The sequence below is a fragment of the Tursiops truncatus genome, chromosome 10 (assembly GCF_011762595.2).
Source record: "Tursiops truncatus isolate mTurTru1 chromosome 10, mTurTru1.mat.Y, whole genome shotgun sequence".
Lineage (NCBI taxonomy): Eukaryota > Metazoa > Chordata > Mammalia > Artiodactyla > Delphinidae > Tursiops > Tursiops truncatus.
Window position 1 is genome coordinate 55093698 of NC_047043.1, and position 18989 is coordinate 55112686.

The following is an 18989-nucleotide window of genomic DNA, read 5'->3' on the forward strand; positions in this document are numbered from 1 at the left end:
CTCCTTAGTTGCAGCACATGGGCTCCATAGTTGTGGCATGTGAACTCTTGGTTGTGGCATGCATGTGGGATCTAGTTCCCTGGCCAGGGATCAAACCCAGGCCCACTGCATTGGGAGCATGGAGTCTTAGCCACTGCACTGCAAGGGAAGTCCCTGAAGCATTATTTTGAATACCAAACTGTTTGACATTTTTCATAATAAAGTTTTTTAAAAGTGAACTAGTATATTTGAGAATAAGAAGGAGATCTTGGAAAATAAAAGATATAACTAACTTAAACACTTTTTAAGTATAGTGGAAAGGCTGAAAAACAAAATCAGGGAGTTTCCAAAAGGCAAGGTGAAAAGATGAAGAGATAGAAAATAGGGGAGAAATAATAAATAAAAAATTTAAATGATACATCCAGGAGTTTGAATATCTGAATAGGAGTTCCAAGGAGAAAGAACACAGAAAACAGAAGGAAATTACCAAAGAAATAATACAAGAAAATTTTCAGAACTGAAGGTCAAGGAGCTTTCAGTCTAGAGCCCAGCACAATGAATGAAAAAAATTACCCATCCCTAGACACACTGTGATCAACATTCACAACCCCAGAAACAATGAATTGTAACAGCTTTTGGGGGAGAACTAGTCACAAACAAAAGAAGGAAAATCGGAATGCTAATAGAGCTCTTAATATCAGCAGTGGAAGCTAGAAGTCAACAGAACAAAGTCAGCAAAATTCTGAGGGAAAATTATTTTCCATCTAGAATTCTATGCTCAGCTAAACTTTCAATAAAGTCTGAGGATAGAACAAAGACATTTTTAAATCTACAAGGACTCAAAATTTTGCTTTCTGTGGATCCTTTTCTAGGAAACAACCAGAATAAATACTCAGCAAAATGAGGAAATAAAAACAGAAAGAGAAATAGAACTCAGAAGGCAGGGAAACAACACAGGAAAACAGCCTGGAGAAGCCCAATGTGTATAAAATAGGCCTGGCTACTTCGGAATTCACAGAGTGTCTGCTGTACTTAGCCGTTTGGAAAAATAATATTTGTATATATACTGATAGTTCAGGGAGAGTGTTTGGAAAAACCTGAATGTAAGTGCCTAGAAAATGAAGGAAATGAAACAAAGAGGGAAGTGTTAACTCCAAGGAAAAAAAATTGTAGAAGGGAAAAAAAAATTAGTTACCTCCTTGACTTTTCAGTGAACAATTCTTTATCATAATAATATAAGGGAAGGAGAAATGTGGTAGGTGGTATAAAAGAGCTTAAATCTAGGCAATTATAACATGAAGTTAATGGGTGAAGGGTAAATAGATAAACCAAGAAATGGCAATATTAACATATTATTTGGTTTTTTAAAAAAGCTAAAAGCGGGACTTCCCTGGTGGCACAGTGGTTAAGAATCTGCCTGCCAATGCAGGGGACATGGGTTTGAGCCCTGGTCTGGGAAGATCCCACGTGCCATGGAGCAACTAAGCCCCTGCACCACAACGACTGAGCCTGCGCCACAACTACTGAAGCCGGCGTGCCTAGAGCCCGTGCTCTGCAACAAGAGAAGCCACCACAAATGAGAAGCCTGCGCAGCGCAACGGAGAGTAGCCCCCACTCGCCGCAACTAGAGAAAGCCCACGCACAGCAACAAAGACCCAACGCAGCCAAAAATAAATAAAATAAATTTATATATTAAAAAAAAAAGCAAAAAGCATTGAAAGTGTTTGCCTCAGGGTCCTGTTTTTTGGTTTCAGCATTTTTGAGCAGTTTGATTTAAACCATGTGTTTTTGTTTGCTCTGAGAAAAATGAAAATAAAAGGAAGAAAAGGTCAAAAGTTTGACCATCAGTGGGAAACTCAAGCCTGCATCGTCTAAGCTTTTGTCACCACAGGCATCAGCAGTGTGGCAGATGGGAGCACACAGTCAGAGTCTCTGTCAAATCCAGGCTCTGTCTCCAGGTTTCTTGTCTCGGGATAGCCTCCCTGTCCATTGGCCGGTGATTGGGCCATCTCCTGCCAGCACCATACCAAGTTTCAGATGAGGTTATAAGGCTGAGCACGGGTGTATGCCTCATAACAGGAAGAGAGGAAAGAGGAGGAAGGAAGGAAGGAGAAAATCCCCTTCATAGATGGATTTAGAAAATGATTTGCCACTTTATTGTTGAGACAGCTTCAGGGAAACTCTATCTGAAATGCACCAACCAGCTGAATATAGTATCAGATGACGATTCCACTTCTTTACCATGTAAAGCTGGCTGGTATGACTCAACAGTGTGTCTCTAAGCCAGCCCCAGGGAGCAGAGTTAACCAGTGGGCACACTGGGCTATCCCATTCCCACCCCTGCTCCAGGTTGGAGTTGGGGTGTGGTACTAAGGGTTCTGGCTGGCCTGACCTAGTGATCTATCTAGAGAACACAGAATGGACCAGATTTCCCCCACCCACACCCCTCATCCAGGGGGTGACCTCTCCATCCATCATCACTGCTGACAGAGGTGCCTTATCATGAGTCTGGGGCCTGCCCCAGTGCAGACTAATCCGTGTCTGGGCTCCCTGAGTCTCGTTAGAATTGGACCACTAAGACCATAGCAATAGTCAGGTAGCCATTCACTTCTCTATACCCTATTCCTGTTGACCAGCACTGTCTGAAAGAAGTGACTATACAGGGAAGCAGCTTTCTACTCCTACACCCAGGTGTGCAGGGCACCAGGCCAGCCACAATCGAAGACGCAGCTGTCTGTGTAGACTGGACTGCATCGAAGCCCAGTCTGTCCTCTTCTACACCAGGCCTGGCGTGCCATTTTATCGGGGAACCATTGTACCAAACTCCTAGCTGGGGAGGACACCTTGCACTTTCAGTTAGTCATGATTTAACCTGTTCGTGGAAGCATTTTCCTTTGAACAGAACATCTTTCTTTTATCATCTAGGTAGTGAGCCATTTTTAAAAATCTTGTTTATTATAGAAGTGATGCATGCTTGTAACAGATTGAAACAATACAAAACTATGTTACAAAAAGGATGGTATATATGTATGTATGTACAACATATATATGTATATATACATATATGTATCTTCACAAACAGCTGTGACCACACATATATGGTTATTGTTCAACAAAAATGAGATCATATGCAATGCAGTATGTTTGTTCTGTCGACATAAATTATAGGCATCTTTTCATATCCTATAGATCTGCCTCTTTCTCAAGAATATTCTTTATACTGATACACTTTGATTTATCTAAGTCCCCTATTGATGAACATTTAATTTCTCCCAGACTTTTTTTTTTTTTTTTTTTGCGGTACGCGGGCCTCTCACTGTTGTGGCCTCTCCCGTTGTGGAGCACAGGCTCCGGACGCACGGGCTCAGCGGCCATGGCTCACAGGCCCAGCCGCTCCACGCCATGTGGGATCTTCCTGGACCAGGGCACGAACCCGTGTCCCCTGCATCGGCAGGCGGACTCTCAACCACTGCGCCACCAGGGAGACCCCTCTCCCAGACTTTTGATATTAATATTAGAATTGTAATAGTACCCTTAACTCTGAAGTCAGACAGCCTTAGTTGGGATTCCAGATACTCCATTCACTTACTTTGTGACCTTTAGCAAGTTATTTAAACTCTTTGTGCCTGTTTCCTGATCTATTAAATGGGAATAAAATTGTCCTCACAATGTTCCTACCAAAAAAAAGCTAAGTAACATAATATGTATAAAATGTACTTAGCATATTATAATAATCATAACTAACATTTTTGGAGTACTTACTATCAGCCAGGCACTGTGTGGGTAAACAAATACCACACTATTTCACACGTTAGCGTTATAAACAAATATTTTAATATCTGCACAGGCAAGTCCTCCATCATTATTATTAAAGCGACATTAGCTATTCCTATGCATTTACTCCTCCAGGTAAATTTTTAAGTCAACTTTCCACCTACCTCCCATCAATATGACAAGTTTTTTTTTTTTTTTTTTTAATCCAGTTGGAGTTTTGAAGGGTGTCTCTACTTTTGAAGGTTGCCAGAGTAGAAAGACCCTTGGACTTGAGTCAAAAAGAATTGGATAGTCTCGCGGTATCCCTCCAAGGCAATGTGACCATGGGCAGTTCATTTAAATGCTCTGAGCAACTGCAGCTTCCCTACCTGTAAAATGGGAGAGATGATCCTCATAAGACATGGGGGGAAGATATTGTAAGAAAACACTGGAACAGGGCCTGCCACTTAATAAATACGTAACAAATGTACTTGCTTCTGAGGTGAGTGTTTGTACTTTATCTTCTGACTCTTTGTCGTTAGCACCATTTTCAGTGGCAGCTCCAAGATGATCTTCAGCGAAAAGAGTTTGTGTAAGAGCAAGAGCAGCAGTGAGCAGGCAGGATGAAGTCTCAGGCCCCCGCTTCCTGTGCAGGGCGAGCTGAACATTTACGACCCGTTGAAGATTAGCCAAAAGGGAGGAAAGGGGACTGGGACAAACATAGACTGTTCCGTCGTGCCGGCATGTGCCATCAACCATGGAGTGGACTTCCTGCTGCAGGACACATCTGACCTTTAAGAGGCACTGTCTGGGTGAGGCTGCCTTTTAGCAGGACAGAACACAGCTGTTGTTTAGATATCAGAGGCTGGTTAATAACTGTATTTGGCAGTCAGCTCGGGATGTTAACAGTTTGGAAAACAGTCTGCTTCTAGGTTTAAGGAAGGCCAGTATGAAGGGAATCTTTGTGTTACCAAACAGGTTGTTTGGTAATCCTTCGAACAAAAATGAACACTTAGCAGCAGCTTTAAAAAGAATACCGAGAACTCGTAAAAGTCAGAGCAGATGTGCAGGAGAAGGTCACACTTCCAGAGCTCTGTTGGGAACTGTTTCTGGACTAACAAGTCCAACAAATGTGTAATTCAGGTTGAGATTTCTAATGCAAATATTGACTCAGTGGCAACATTTGCAGTTAATTCTCAACTTGAATGTGTCCTTTCAGAATACCTTTGCCTGTCTGTTTTCTTTCTTCATGCCTGATAGTTTGCCCACCCTTCATTTTGAACCTTAGCAGGTGAGTTTTTAATGACCAGTTCTGCATTCTTTCTCTAGGCCTGAATAATGTTTAGAGGAATAAATATAACTATTTCTTCATTTTCCTAGTGGCATAATTGTAGGAAAGGAGGGAGGAGAAGAGACAGTTTAGACCAGGAAATCCTGGCAGAATGTAAATGATTCCCAGTCTTAGGTCAGATTACATAAAAATAACTTCTTACCCACTATTCAATTTAAAGGAAAACCTGAGCTTGTTTTGTTTTGTTTTCCTTCCCCCAGTTCACTTGATATTTTAATTACTGTTAATTTTAAAACATGTGTCTTACAGTTTCTATGAATTGGTATACAAACTGCTGTGTGGCTAACCAACTTTTAGTGTAAAAGAAAACGTTTTGATTAAAAGATATGACAGATATAATGTATATTTATTTCACCTTCAGTTTTGAAAGATATTTTCACTGGATATAGAATTCCAGGTTGAAGATTTTTTTCCCCAGATGCTGTTATACCACCTTTTGGCTTCCTTGGTTTCTTATGAAAAGTCAGTGGTCCCTGGAATCATTGTTACCTTTATGTAATGTAGCATCTTTCTCTGGCTGCTTTCAAGATCTTTTCTTTATCTTTTGTTTTCTTTGCATTTATCCTGCTTGGAGTTCATTGAGCTGCTTGAATCTGTAAATTTAGGTTTTATACCAAATTCGAAGAATATTCGAAATATTCTTCAACTATTTTTCTACCCCATTCTCTCTCGTTTCTCCTTCTGAAACTACAGTTACACCTATGGCAGACTTTTTGATGTTGTCCTACAGGTGTGATGTTCTGTTTATATTTTGTTCCATCTTTTTTTTCTCTCTATTCAGATTGGATCATTTCTGTCAGTCTGTCTTCAGATTCATTGACTCTTTCCTTTATCATCTCCATTCTGTTAAGCTCATCCAGTGATTTTTTGGAAAATTTTATATATTGTACTTTTTAGTTCTAGAACTTCCAGTTCTCTTTTATTGTTTCTATTTCTCTGCCAAGGTTTCCTATATATTTCATATATTCTTTTAGACCGTTGAGCATAATTATGATAGCTGCTTAAAAATTATTATCTGTAAATTGTAACATCTGGGTTATCTTGGGATCATTATTGATTGTCTTTTTTCTTGAGGTTGGGTTGCATCTTGTTTTATTTTTGTATATGTAATAATTTTAGAGTGTATTTTGAACATTATACTATTATATTATGAATACCGTGGCTTCTCTTATATTCTTCTGAAGAAGTTTTTGGGGGCAGATTGTTGTTTGTTTTGGTTTTTGCCTTAGCTCTCAATTAGCTTGATTGAACTAAAACCACAAACTCTGTCTCTTGGGCAGCACCTCAGTTCTTGGCTCAGTTATTTTATCTTTAGCCAGGTTGCTTACAGTCTGCTCCACACATTCCTGGCTCAGGAGTCAGCCGGAAATTGGGCAGAGTTTTAACACAGAATTTGTGTCTCTCTCTTGCTGGCTGTATACTTTCTGGGATTTTCTCTTTACTTTCAGTGTCTGTGGTTGTCCCGAAATCTGTCCCCCAAGGACTGCATGCTTTCTATTGGAGTTTTAGCCACCTCACATGCCACTGACTACAGCCTGCCACCAGGCTAAGAGCCATGAAATTGAGGAACACATCGAAGTGTTTTCCCTTCTTCCGAGTGTCAGCCTTCTTCTTGAATCTGCCTACTTTTTAATCTTTCTACAGTGCCTTCAGGTAGTTGTGTTTTCAGTTTTTCTCCAGAGTTTCTAGTTATTTTCTCCAGGAGAACCAGTCCAGTAGGAGCTTACTTGGCCATACCAGAAGTAGAACCAAAAATACACTTTTTAAAGAACATTTAAAGTACAAGCTGCTCCTTCCCATAATTAGTTCAGATTAGCAAGTTTGAAAAATATAAGTAGATAAAAACATGGAACTTGAGAACTTCTAGAGGAAAACTGTTATTTTTAGGGTCTTGGTAAACAGCACTACTATTAACACCCAAATAAGCAACATGGTTCATTGTAAACTTCAACATATTAATGAGATACCAAAAGCTGCTTTGTAAATCTTTTAGTCAGAACTTTTAATTTCATTGTAGTGAAGTAAAAGTTGCCATGCAGCAAATTACATACCAATTCACAGAATTAAAGGGAGAAACAAAAAAATTTCTCAACCAGAGTTGGAGATTTTCCATTGTCAGCAATTGATAGAATAATTATACAAAAAAAAAAAATATATATATATATATATCAGTAAAGGCATAGATGAATGCCTAAAGCACATTGATATAGAATACTACATTCAACAACAGCAGAATACACATTCTTTTAAAATGCACATGGTATGTTTACCAAGTTGGTCAAAATGCTGGACCATAAAACAAGTCTCAATAAAATTTAAAAGTTTGAAATATATAGAGAATATAGGATATCCTCTGACCACAATGGAATAAAATTAGAAATCTATAACAGAAATATATCTAGGGAAACCCCAAATGTTTGGAAATGCAACAACACACTGTATACAATTCATGGTTCAAAGAAGAAATCACAAGGTATTAGAAAATATTTTTAACTAAATGATAATGAAAATACAGCATATCAAAATTTGTAGGATGCAGCTAAAATAGTATATAGAGGAAATTTTATAGCTTTAAATATTTGTATTAGAAAAAAGAAAGGTCTTAAATATGCTGTCCAATAGAACTTCCTGTGATAATGGCAATGTCCTCTATGTGTATTGTCCAGTCCAGTAGCCACTAGCCATGTGTGGCTATTAAGTACTTGAAATGTGGCTAGTGTAACTAGGGAATTGAATTTTATATTTATTTAATTTAAATTGATACCCACATGTGGTTATTGGCTACCATATTGGACAATATGGATCTAAAAATCAGTGACTAAAGAAAAGTACACAATATAAGTAATAAGGATATAGTAAAGATAAGAGCATAAATCAGTGAACTGGAAAGTAGACCAAAAAATAGAGAAAATCCATAAATCCAAATGCTTGTTCTTTTATTTATTTATTTATTTATTATTTTTTTTTGCGGTACGCGGGCCTCTCACTGTTGTGGCCTCTCCCGTTGCAGAGCACAGGCTCTGGACGCGCAGGCTCAGCGGCCATGGCTCACGGGCCCAGCCGCTCCGCGGCATGTGGGATCTTCCCAGACCGGGGCACGAACCTGTGTCCCCTGCATCGGCAGGCGGACTCTCAACCACTGCGCCAGCAGGGAAGCCCCAAATGCTTGTTCTTTTAAAAGATCAATAAAATTTATTAAGTATATAGAGAGCAAAGATTACCAATATCCAGAGTAAGAGAGGGACTACAAACATTGGGAAAATAATGGAATGTTATGAGCAATTTTATGCCAAAAAATTAAACAATTTAGATGAACTGTACAAATTCTTTGAAAAATACAACTCATCAAAACTGACACAAGATGAAACAAAATCTGAATAGCACTATGTCTATTTTTAAAAACAAAGTCTAATTCAACATCAGGCGCCTTCTCACAACGATTTTGAACCTCAGACAATGTTGGTAGAAATATAAAATGGTATAATTACTTTGGAAAAAGTCTGGCATTTCTTTTTTTTTAAATTTTTTTTATTTTGCGGTACACGGGCCTCTCACTGTTGTGGCCTCTCCCGTTGCGGAGCACAGGCTCCGGACGCGCAGGCTCAGCGGCCATGGCTCATGGGCCCAGCCGCTCTGCGGCATGTGGGATCTTCCCGGACTGGGGCACAAAACAAACCCGTGTCCCCTGCATCGGCAGGTGGACTCCCAACTACGGCGCCACCAAGGAAGCCCCTGGCATTTCTTATAAAACTAAATATACACCTTCTCTTTGCCTCAGCAATTCTACTTATAGTTATGTATGCAAGGGAAATTGAAATATATGTTGACAAATAAACACAAAGCCTAGGCGTCAGTAGGAAAATGGATAAACAAACAATAGGATATTTATACAATGGAATACTATTCAGCAATACTGAGGAGAAAATTACATTAGGAGAAAATTACATAAGTGCAACAGCACTTATGAAACTAAAAAACATGCTGAGTGAAAGAAACCTTCCACAAAAAGAGTATATACTATACGATTTCATTTATAAGAAATTCTAGAACAGGCAAAACTAGTCTATGGTGGGGAAAAAAAATCAAAACAGTGGTTCTTTATGGGGGAGTAAGGGGTTTTTTAGTCAGGTGTATATATTTATCTAAACTCAGTGAACGTACACTTCAGACTTGGACACTTCACTGAGTATGAATTTTACTTCAAAAGAAAATATTAGTATTGAACTTCAGTTAATGATAGGCATACTGAATTATTTAGGGAAAGTCTGACATCTGTAGTTTACTTTGAAATACATCAAAAAGACTAGATGGATTGATGGATGGACAGGAAAATGGATATGTATATAGATATGTGATAAAGCAAGTATAGTAAAATGTTAGTGGTAGAATCTAGGTGGCCTTAAACATACTCTGTTGTCTATATGAAATTTTTCATAATAAAATGTTGGGGAGAAAAGGTGAAGGAAAAGCGTGCTTTTAATTCCATGCACACAGAATTACGGAAATGCAGTTGAGCTGAGCCTCACTGGGATCTGCCTTTATAGACAAGAAAAATGTGTTATGCATACATTTGTTCTGAGTTTCTTGAGAGCTACTATAAGCAAAGGATCATGGAATAATTAATTAATATGTATCAAGGTTTTTTCCTGTCCTCTGGAAACTTGCAATCTAATGAAGCATATAAAACAAACATACAAATAATAGAGCACAGAATACCATACGTTCTCTAAAGTAGGTAAGGACAAGCTGGCATGTTGTTCAGCAGAGTGAGAGCATTTTAGGTTGGAGGAACCCTGGAGGCTGCCTGGAGGAGGGGCTATTTTAGATTCTAAGAGGACAGGGGCCTTCAGCACAGAAGACGGTATCTGGTGCAGAAGGGAGCCTGTGCAGATGTTTGGAGGGGTGTGAAATAAACCTGGAAAGGTGGGACCAAGGCCTTGAAAACCAGGTTTGGGTTTTATTCCGTAGCTAGGGAGGAGACATACATTGTGTGTTTGGACAAGGGAGGGAGATGCATGCTTTAACATAAATGTTACGTACTAGTACCCAGAAATGCAGGAAGTCCAGATGAGAGCCGCCCCGCCTCCCACTGTAAGGCTTTATTCCAATCACACGCCCTTGGAGGGGTGCCCGGGACCCGGTTTTAAGTTGAAGAAAGTAGCTTAGAGGGTCTCCAAGGTCCATCCAGTTCCAGCATTCTGTGATCTGTTGGCTGGAAAAAGTTGTTGCTCAAACAGATTAAATATTTCCTCTTGCAATGTTATGTTGCTCCGTTAGCCAACTCTTACTTCATAAAGTCTGGATTGTACTGTTAGATATATTACAGATTCCATATTCTGGGTATCAGAGCTGTGAGCTGTTGCTGTGTGGTAATGTTGCTTTTCACAGACCGGTAACATTTCAAGCTATTGAACTTTAACATTGCGAAAAAAAAAAAGACTGATTGTGTCCTTAAACTGGGTGGGGGTTACAGGGGAAACCTTCCAATGCTTCTGCATATGTCACAGATGGGTCTGAGCAACACGAACTTGCTTGTATCATTCTGGTAATTCCTGGATGCAAGGAAACAGAGACAACACAATTTCTTGTGTTGAAAGAAAATCTATTACTGCATGAGTTTTTAATAATGGTTTCATTGTAATCTCTGGTGTGTTTTGATCTTTGACCCAGAAAAAAATGTCCCAATATATTGAACCATTGGGTAGGTGGTGAAAAACTAACTTTCAGCTCTAATCATCCAGGTCTAGGTGGACATCTGCTTGTGTCGAGAGTGAAGGAAAGATGCTGGAAATATTGTTATTTTCAGACCACTGGGTTCAGGCATTTGATGTGAGGAAAGAAGTGATATGTTGAAAAAGTTGTGTGAGGTGGGAACACAGAATCTTTGGGAGGAAAAACAGAAAGAAAGGTAGCTCAGAGCACTCTCAATGGTATGTTTGCCGTTGCTGTGGTGGTTTGATGACTGGCTTAGACCTGGTTCCAAAGACACAAGTTTGATCTTTGATGGAGTGCTGGTTACACAGAGATCTCTGTTGCAGAGAAAACATGTTTCTTAGCGTTCATTCACTTTTCATCTTATTAGGGAAAGAAGCCATGTCCTGGCCTCATCAAAACCATTTAAACACCAAGCCACAGCTCTCCAAGGGTCTCATAGATTTGTGGTTTGTGAATGGGGCAGAGGTGGTCAGTATTCATATTTATTGATGGAATCAGTCCAGAGTAATCTCAGAACCCCCAGGGTCTTTTACAAAGAGGATGTTCTCTCAAGGAACCCAGTAAGCGGGGTCTCAGATCAGAGCTGCTTCAAAGAGGTTAAGGGACGTGCCTCCAGACCAGGCCCCAGTAAAGAGAGGAAGCTGCTTTTCCTCTGCTGGGAGCTAAAGACTGCCACATCGGGACCCTTCCATTTTTAAACATTTCCCTGAAATGTGCGCTGTTTTCAGCAAACAGCACGTTTTGAAGCCAGATATCCTGTCCAAATAATAATAATGTCACAAGTTCTGTCATGAGCATAGTTTCCCCTTTCTTCAACTTATAAGGATTTTTCATATGATTATAAAAGGAACTATTAAAATCTTAGAAAATATAGAAAGGTGTAGAGCCACAAAAGTCATCCATAATACCACAACTTAAAGGTGTTAACCATTGTTAGCATTTTAAGATTTTTCTTCTTCCTTTTAAATTGCTCTTACATATGTATATGCATAAATGTCATAAGGGCATCATCGGAAACATGCCAGCTATTTTTCACATAACGTGAGAATTTTTCTCGTGTTATAAAAAACCCTTAGAGAATATAGTTAATGACTACAAAATATTCCATTTTGTGAGCACAGCATCGCTTTTTTTTTTGATTTTTTTTTTTTTTTTTCTTTTGCGGTACGCAGGCCTCTCACTGTTGTGGCCTCTCCCATTGCAGAGCACAGGCTCCGGACACGCAGGCTCAGCGGCCATGGTTCACGGGCCCAGCCTCTCCGCAGCACGTGGGATCCTCCCGGACCAGGGCACGAACCCGTGCCCCCTGCATCGGCAGGCGGACTCTCAACCACTGTGCCACCAGGGAAGCCCACACAGCATCATTTTAATAGTACCTCACTATTAGACATTTAGATTGTTTCCAATGTTCTTTTGTAAAAGTGGGAATATCCAGGTTTCAGGAGACACACTTCTATGTCTGGGGAAGGTGGAGAAATATGTGAGTTTGCAAGGGTGCCTGGTGGCCCAAACTAAACCTGTTCAGACCCCTCCGCAGGGCCTCTGTCTGGCTTTCTGTGCATCCAGATTGAAGGACCAGAGAGGGAGTCCTCAGATCCGCTGATCATGGCAGGGGTCACTATGTGTTTGTGCTGCTCTTCCTGGGGACAGGCAGGCTCTGGGGATGGGAGTCCATCCCAGTGGACAGCCCCTCTGCTCCCAGTAGCCCTGTGAGGCCAAAGGACCTAGCCCTTCCTCGCTCTCTTTTCCTCAGAAAGAGAGACACCGCTTTCTTGGTCCCATGAGGCTGTGGTCTTAGGTCTGAAACAGAGGAGCTTTAAGTGGCTTGGAGCCTACTGGACCTAATAATAATGGTTCTAACAGTGGCTAATATTTATTGGGCATTTGCTATGATGCTTCAGGTGCTCTACATACAGCAACTTGTTAATTTGCAGACCTCCTGTTCTGAGAGCAGGCGGGCAGTAGTGTCTCCTAGTGAAAATAAGCAAGGCAGGCTCAGGGTCTCACAGACCTGGTTAGGGTCCCGGCTGCCCCACTGACCAGCAGCTCTGTGACTCAGGCAGGTGCAGCTCTTAGGAATGCATTCAGCTGCAAAGATCAGAAAACCCAACCGAGAGTGCCTTAGACAAGTAGGTAGTTATTTTTCCGACATTATGAGAATTCTGGAGGGAGCCAACCCTGGGCTCATGCGGTGTCTTCAGGGACCCACTCTCTTATCTTCCCACCTGCACTATCCCCGCCTTGTGGCTTTTGTCCTCATGGTTGTGAGATGGCTGCATCTGAGGCAGGAAGAAGCAGAAAGGGAGAAAGTGGGGCAGCCCCTGGATCAGGAAAGCAAAAGCTTTTTTGGAAACGCTCAGCTTATGTCTCATTGGCCAGAACATGGCCACCTGGCTGTAAGGGACTCTGTGGGAGAAGGTTTAGCTGGACACATTGCCCTCCCTACAGAAATCAGGGTTCGGTTAGCAAGGGAGACAAGGAATGTTTGATGGGTCAGCAGCCATCAGCATCCGTGTCAGCAAGTCACTTCATCTCTCTGAGGCTCAGTGGTTCCACCTCCCTAGTCTAGTCAGGCTCTTTCAACTCACTAGAGGTATCCCCGGTTTGCCTTAGGGCTTGGGAGATCCCCAGGGATGGGGAGACCCAGACATAGGTCCCAGCAACACACAGTCCATTCCCCGTGGGTCTCCTCTGTGCTTCCCAGCAGGCCCTCTGGCACCTTGCTGTCCGGGAGGTACCAGGAGCTCTGGGCACGAGCTGTCCTGCCATCACTTTGAATCGGGCATCCATGGCTCCCTGCCACACCCCGCGATTCTTCCTGGCTTGGAAAGCTGCCCTCTTTGCCCTCTTTCTCTTCCTTCTACTCCTCACTCTACTGACTCAAGCCGACTGTCACCTCTGCTGCCATGGCTGCACCTCACATTCAGACCCCCCAAAAGAGACAGTGTCCGGGATGAGTCAGTAACCCCTCGGTGAGGAGCATTGTGGTCAGGCAGAGGCTTCCTATCCCAGTGGTCACTCGTCACCCTTTAGCCACAGGACACATTGTGGCTTCTTTCCTCAACAGAGAGAGCCCTATGGCTGGGGCAGGTGCTGGTGGAGCCCACGTCCTCTGCGACCCGTTGCCTCAGGGAGTCTCAGGGCACAGGACTGCACAGCTCTCGGGGCGTCATGCACGTTGAGTCCATGTGAGTTGTGCTCCAGAAAACACCATCCCCCGGGTGGGCCTCAGTTTTTGTTGGAGACTGTTTGAGATGGGGGTGAGCTTCCTGTCATCTGGCTCTTGGAGAGACAGCCAGGGCCCCTGCATACTGACTTCAGGGCAGAGGAGAGAGCCCAGGGAAAGGTGGCTGGTCTCATTGCCGGCATCCCTGGGGAGACCCTTGTGTTCTGTGAGGAAGACGCCTTTAGCCACGTCCCAGGCTGCTGAGAGGTGAGGGCCAGTTGTCAGGACGAATGAGGGAATGTGTAGGCACATTCTTTGAAGCCATGACTCACTCCAGAGGCCTGCTTGTGGCTGTTATTACAGCTGCCGCTGCTGCAAAACAGCTTTGAACCCTGAGGTGTGAGACCGCCTTTGGAGGTGGGGGCACGGAGGGGGCAGAGTTGTTTGGCAACACAGGACAGGAGCACCGAGTTCAGGGATCTGGGAAGGGGCCGGGGGGAGGGGGGATGAAAAAGCCTCCTCTGTCTCCTCAGTAGCGCTTTTAGGTTGTCTGTGTGATTCTGGATGCAGGGAGAGCTCGCACACCTGGGCCCCGAGGGTCAAAGGCAAGAATCAGGCCAGGAGGCCCTGTTATCACAAGAGTTATCACAAGGCTGTCCAGGTGAACAGAAGGCAAAGGTATGTCACACTCCCACCAGACAGCTCTCAACTGGGGCCCTGCTCCGGCCTCGTGGCACCGGCTCACGGCCTCTTGGACAGAAGCCCAGGAGTCCCCCTTCTCTCCTCCACCCTGCGTTCGTGCTCTGGCCCAGAGAAGCTCCAGTGGGCCACAGTGCTGCACTGAGGGGCCAGCCCCTGCCCAGTCCACGTGCAGTTGCTTCTGGCCGGTCCCCAAGCCAGCCTGCCACTGCCGCTGCCACTAGGTAACTGGTTTATTCAAGCAGCTTATGCCGGGGCTCTAGCGGTTGAAACAGAAAGTCACTGAATGGCACTGCCTTCCTCCCCAGGTCCCCACCACATGCTCTCGTGGCCTCAGGAGCTCTCCTTCAGCCTGCCCAGGGCTGGAGGGCCGTGTAGTCAATCTCCTCAACCTGAAGAATTCTACAGAATGGAGTTGGCTTCGTGGGCTGGCTGCCTGTTGGACCTGCCAGCAGACCAGCCCTTCACTGAAACTTTGAACTTGGTTATGTGACATTTGCTTTTTAAGCAGAGAAGAAAGGCAGATTGCTGAGCAGAGCCAAGCTAGTTATGGTTCTTTTTTTGGCTGATGAGTACTAATTCCCTTGGGGGAGGCTTCTCACTTGGTCCCTTTCAGACACCAGGAGAAGAAGGGGTGGGACCCTCTATCAGGCTTCAGAGGAAAGGACCCGCACCAGTGAGTGGAGGACCCCAGGTCCTAAACTGACGCGAGCTGAGAGAGTACCTCACAGCATGACACGCTGTGCAGAGGGAGAACCGGCTCTCAGGAGCAGTGACCCCTGGGGATAGAGATGGAAGCCAGGGAGCCCATCAGGGGTGGGAGGCGCCCTTCCAGCTCCCCGCCCAGACCACTCCTGCACCCCAGGCTCCCAGGAGTCAGCACCTAGTGCACAGTGGGCTCGAGACTGGGCCCTGGGGATGGCCCAGCTCACCCTCGTCTGCACGCTCAGCCTGCAGCTCTCTGCGCTGCCTCCTTCTCGTGGAGAAAACATGTCCGTGGCCATGAGTCCCTTTCCATCCCACACATCCACGGCAAACCTCCCTGCTGCAACACGCAGACGTGGTTCCAGTCTCTGCTCCTTCCTTTCCTACGTCTCTGGTCTGGGAAAGCGGTTTTCTGCCCATCCTCACATCCTGCCTGCGGTATTGCAGCAGCCTTCTAAGCAGGCCTCCTGCCTCTAGGACTCACCATCAGCATCCTGTACCTCTTTCTGGCATAACTTGCCAAAACACGATGCACTCTAATCATGCCTCTGGAAGCTTTCAGCTCCATGCTCGCTGCCTACAAGAAAAAGGAGAAGGTGGGAGAACCTTCCTTTGTGATTTGGCCCCCCTCTGCCTCTCTGAGTCTTGTTACACTTTGTTCTGCCCACAGCTCCAAACTTAGGGACTCAAAAAACATTTAGAGGTGGAATGAATGAATATAAAAATTTGGAGGCCAAACAAGGGTCCTCTGGTGTTTTTAATTTCGTAGTTACAGAGCTGCCATGCTAATATCTTCATGAGATATTAAGAGTATCGTTGATAGTCTTCTCCTGGTTTTCTGGAGATAAGTCTGTTATCCAGAGAATTGAGAGGCCTGTCTTATTTCATAAAGGGGGCAAGGTTTATGGAATATATAAGGAAACTGAGAGTCAAATAACATTTTGATCTTTTGTTTTGAATTTGTAGCTCAGATAATGCCTACCAAAAGCATTTCAATAATTCGCTCTTTTTTTAGCCAGCCAGTTCTTCAGTCGAGTTGAAAAAGGCTTGGAAGAACATGTGATTTTTAAAATATCCTGGAGGATTTTTCCAGGCCTGGGCGACTCACGGGTCAATGCACAGCTATTTCTGTATGTGTGTAGAGTGGGAGGTGCTCTGCCGGTTCACGGAGGGCAGGTCCTGGCTCTCTGGATGGGGGGTTGGATGCAGGACTTTCCTCTTCCCTCCTTGTGCCTCAGCTGGACTTCACTGCAGAACCGCAGGCCTGTTTTCCTCACCCCTTTGTGTTTGCGTGCCTGCACCGGATGCAAGGTGTTTATTCTGAGCTGGTCCCTTTAAATTGTGGGAGCCCTGACTCTGGGTCAGAGGTGTAGGTATGAACCTAGTAGGTGTCTGAGGAGTCGCTCTGGGGGAGTGTAGACTATACAGAGTAGGGGTAGCTTTGGAATACACCATCCATACATGAGAAACAAACACCTCCTAATAGCAAAAGGAACCCTCAGGTCAAATGGAGAGCTGAGGAGTGTGGACCCGTGGTGCTGAAGGATCGAGTGCCCCGCCCAGCCCTGCAACTCATCCTTTGATTTTCTGGGCCAGGCCTTTCCCCCAGGGGCACAATCCCTTTCAAGCTAGGTGGCTGGGTGGATGTTTTCTGTTTGCCCCTCAGATCCACTCTTCACCCTTCTGTGCCCTGCCCTGAGCTCTGGAAGCTGACCGTAGGGACTGTGTGAATGGGCTCCTGGCTTCCTGCCCCCTATTGTGCTCTTTACCCAGTGGGGAGAACCGACAGGAGATGAGAGGGGTGGGTGGAGGGCGCTGGGAATGGGGGGGGGGGTGCGAGGCCCAAGTATTGATTCTCCTGGCTCCTCCCTGAGGCATCACCAGGTCTGGGCCCCTGGTCGGCAGTGCTCTCCACAGGGCACTTCGTCTAAGGTTCCAGTAGCCTCTCCTCCCTCACCCCTGTGGTCCTGGCGTGTAAATGTGGCACTGTTACTGGTCCCAGAACGCTGCGCTGTGGTTCCCCTACCCGCTGCTCGCCCCTCTATAAATGGTCCCTTTATTAAACTCTCCTCAGATTACCCAGTTTGAGAGTGCCATCTGTTTCCTGCCAGAACCCTGGCGGATATGGTTCCTAAGATCTTTTCCAGCTCAGAAAAAAGATGCCTGCAAGCAAGGGGGAGCTGGCCCTTTGGGGTTCCCGTTTTTCATTGGTGCCTCCCTGCCTGGTTCACCAGGATCATGGGAGGGAGGGACTGGTAGAAATGTGATCCCCAGAGCACAGAGTCACTAGGACAAGGATCACCAGGGCCTTGGCAGACACAGACTGTCAGAGCCCCGATTTCCAAAGACTGGGCAGGTGTGCTGTCCCCCTGTGGTGGAGGGGCGAGGGTAAGGGGTGATCACACCAATGGAGGCTGGACTGTCACTCCCATCCCTCTCTGCCCTGTGACTTTGAGCAGGTCACCTCACCCTCGGAGCCTTGGCCTCTTCCCTCCTAGTCCAGAGCTGATTGCCCCATCCCTGGCCCACACACGAATGTTATGAGGTGCAGAGGAAGGAGTCTGTGCAGACTAAAGAGAGTTGCCGTCAGAAACAGCTTTTATTGTGATGGGGTCACGGGCAGGGCACAGAGCTCCGTGGGGACATTCCCCCTGCTCCTGTCCCAGCTAAACCTGCTTCCTTTCATGCTTTCCTGCTGTATGCACTCATAGAGACATACGTGGCTCCCAGAGTGTCAGTTTCAGGATCAAAGCTTGACCTCAGAGATACCAGGTTACAGGATCATGCCATCAAAGCGCTGCGGCAGCCTCCGGCCATCTCTGGAATTCAGATCCAGACCTCGAGGGTCTTAGGCAGCCACCTGTGGCCCTTCTCAAAGAAGCCACTTCAAACTAGGTCTAAGAGAGGATAAGAGAAATTAAGAGTATACTTTTTTAATTTATCTATTCTTTTTTCTTTTTTTTTTTTGGCTGCATTGGGTCTGTTGCTGCGCACGGGCTTTCGCTAGTTGCGGTGAGCAGGGGCTACTCTTTGTTGCGGTGCGCAGGCTTCTCATTGCTGTGGCTTCTCTTGTTGCGGAGCATGGGCTATAGGCACACGGGCTTCAGTAGCTGTGGCTCGCGGGCTCTTAAGAGCACAGGCTCAGTAGTTCTGGCGCACAGGCTTAGTTGCTCCGCAGCATGTGGAATCTTCCCGGACCAGGGCTGGAACCCGTGTCCCCTGCATCAGCAGGCGGAGTCGTAACCACTGCGCTACCAGGGAAGCCCCCTATTTATTTATTCTTTTTTTTTTTTTCTTGCGGTACGCGGGCCTCTCACTGCTGCGGCCTCTCCCGTTGCGGAGCACAGGCTCCGGACGCGCAGGCCCAGTGGCCATGGCTCACGGGCCCAGCCGCTCCGCGGCATGCGGGATCCTCCCGGACCGTGGCTCGAGCCCGTGTCCCCTGCATCAGCAGGCGGACTCCCAACCACTGCGCCACCAGGGAAGCCCTATTTAGCTATTCTTAATGATTAAAGTTACCACCGAGAGTTCTTGACATACAAGAAAAATACACTCTTGAAAACTACAAATGTCAAGTGCAGTTTTCTCCTTAAAAAAGTAATAAAGGCGGGACTTCCCTGG

At 45.0% G+C, this 18989-nt stretch overlaps 1 protein-coding gene and 1 long non-coding RNA gene across 5 annotated transcripts in view; both read left to right on the forward strand.

The window, feature by feature from the left end:
* The window catches only part of CTDSPL (CTD small phosphatase like), a 125022-nt gene that overhangs the window by 32538 nt on the left and 73495 nt on the right, over positions 1-18989 (forward strand). The gene's annotated exons all lie outside the window — the stretch shown is intronic.
* On the forward strand, positions 4556-17164 carry LOC109552018 (uncharacterized). The gene is made up of 3 exons (XR_002178747.3): positions 4556-13986; positions 14498-14642; positions 14972-17164. It is a non-coding gene; the product is annotated as an uncharacterized lncRNA (long non-coding RNA).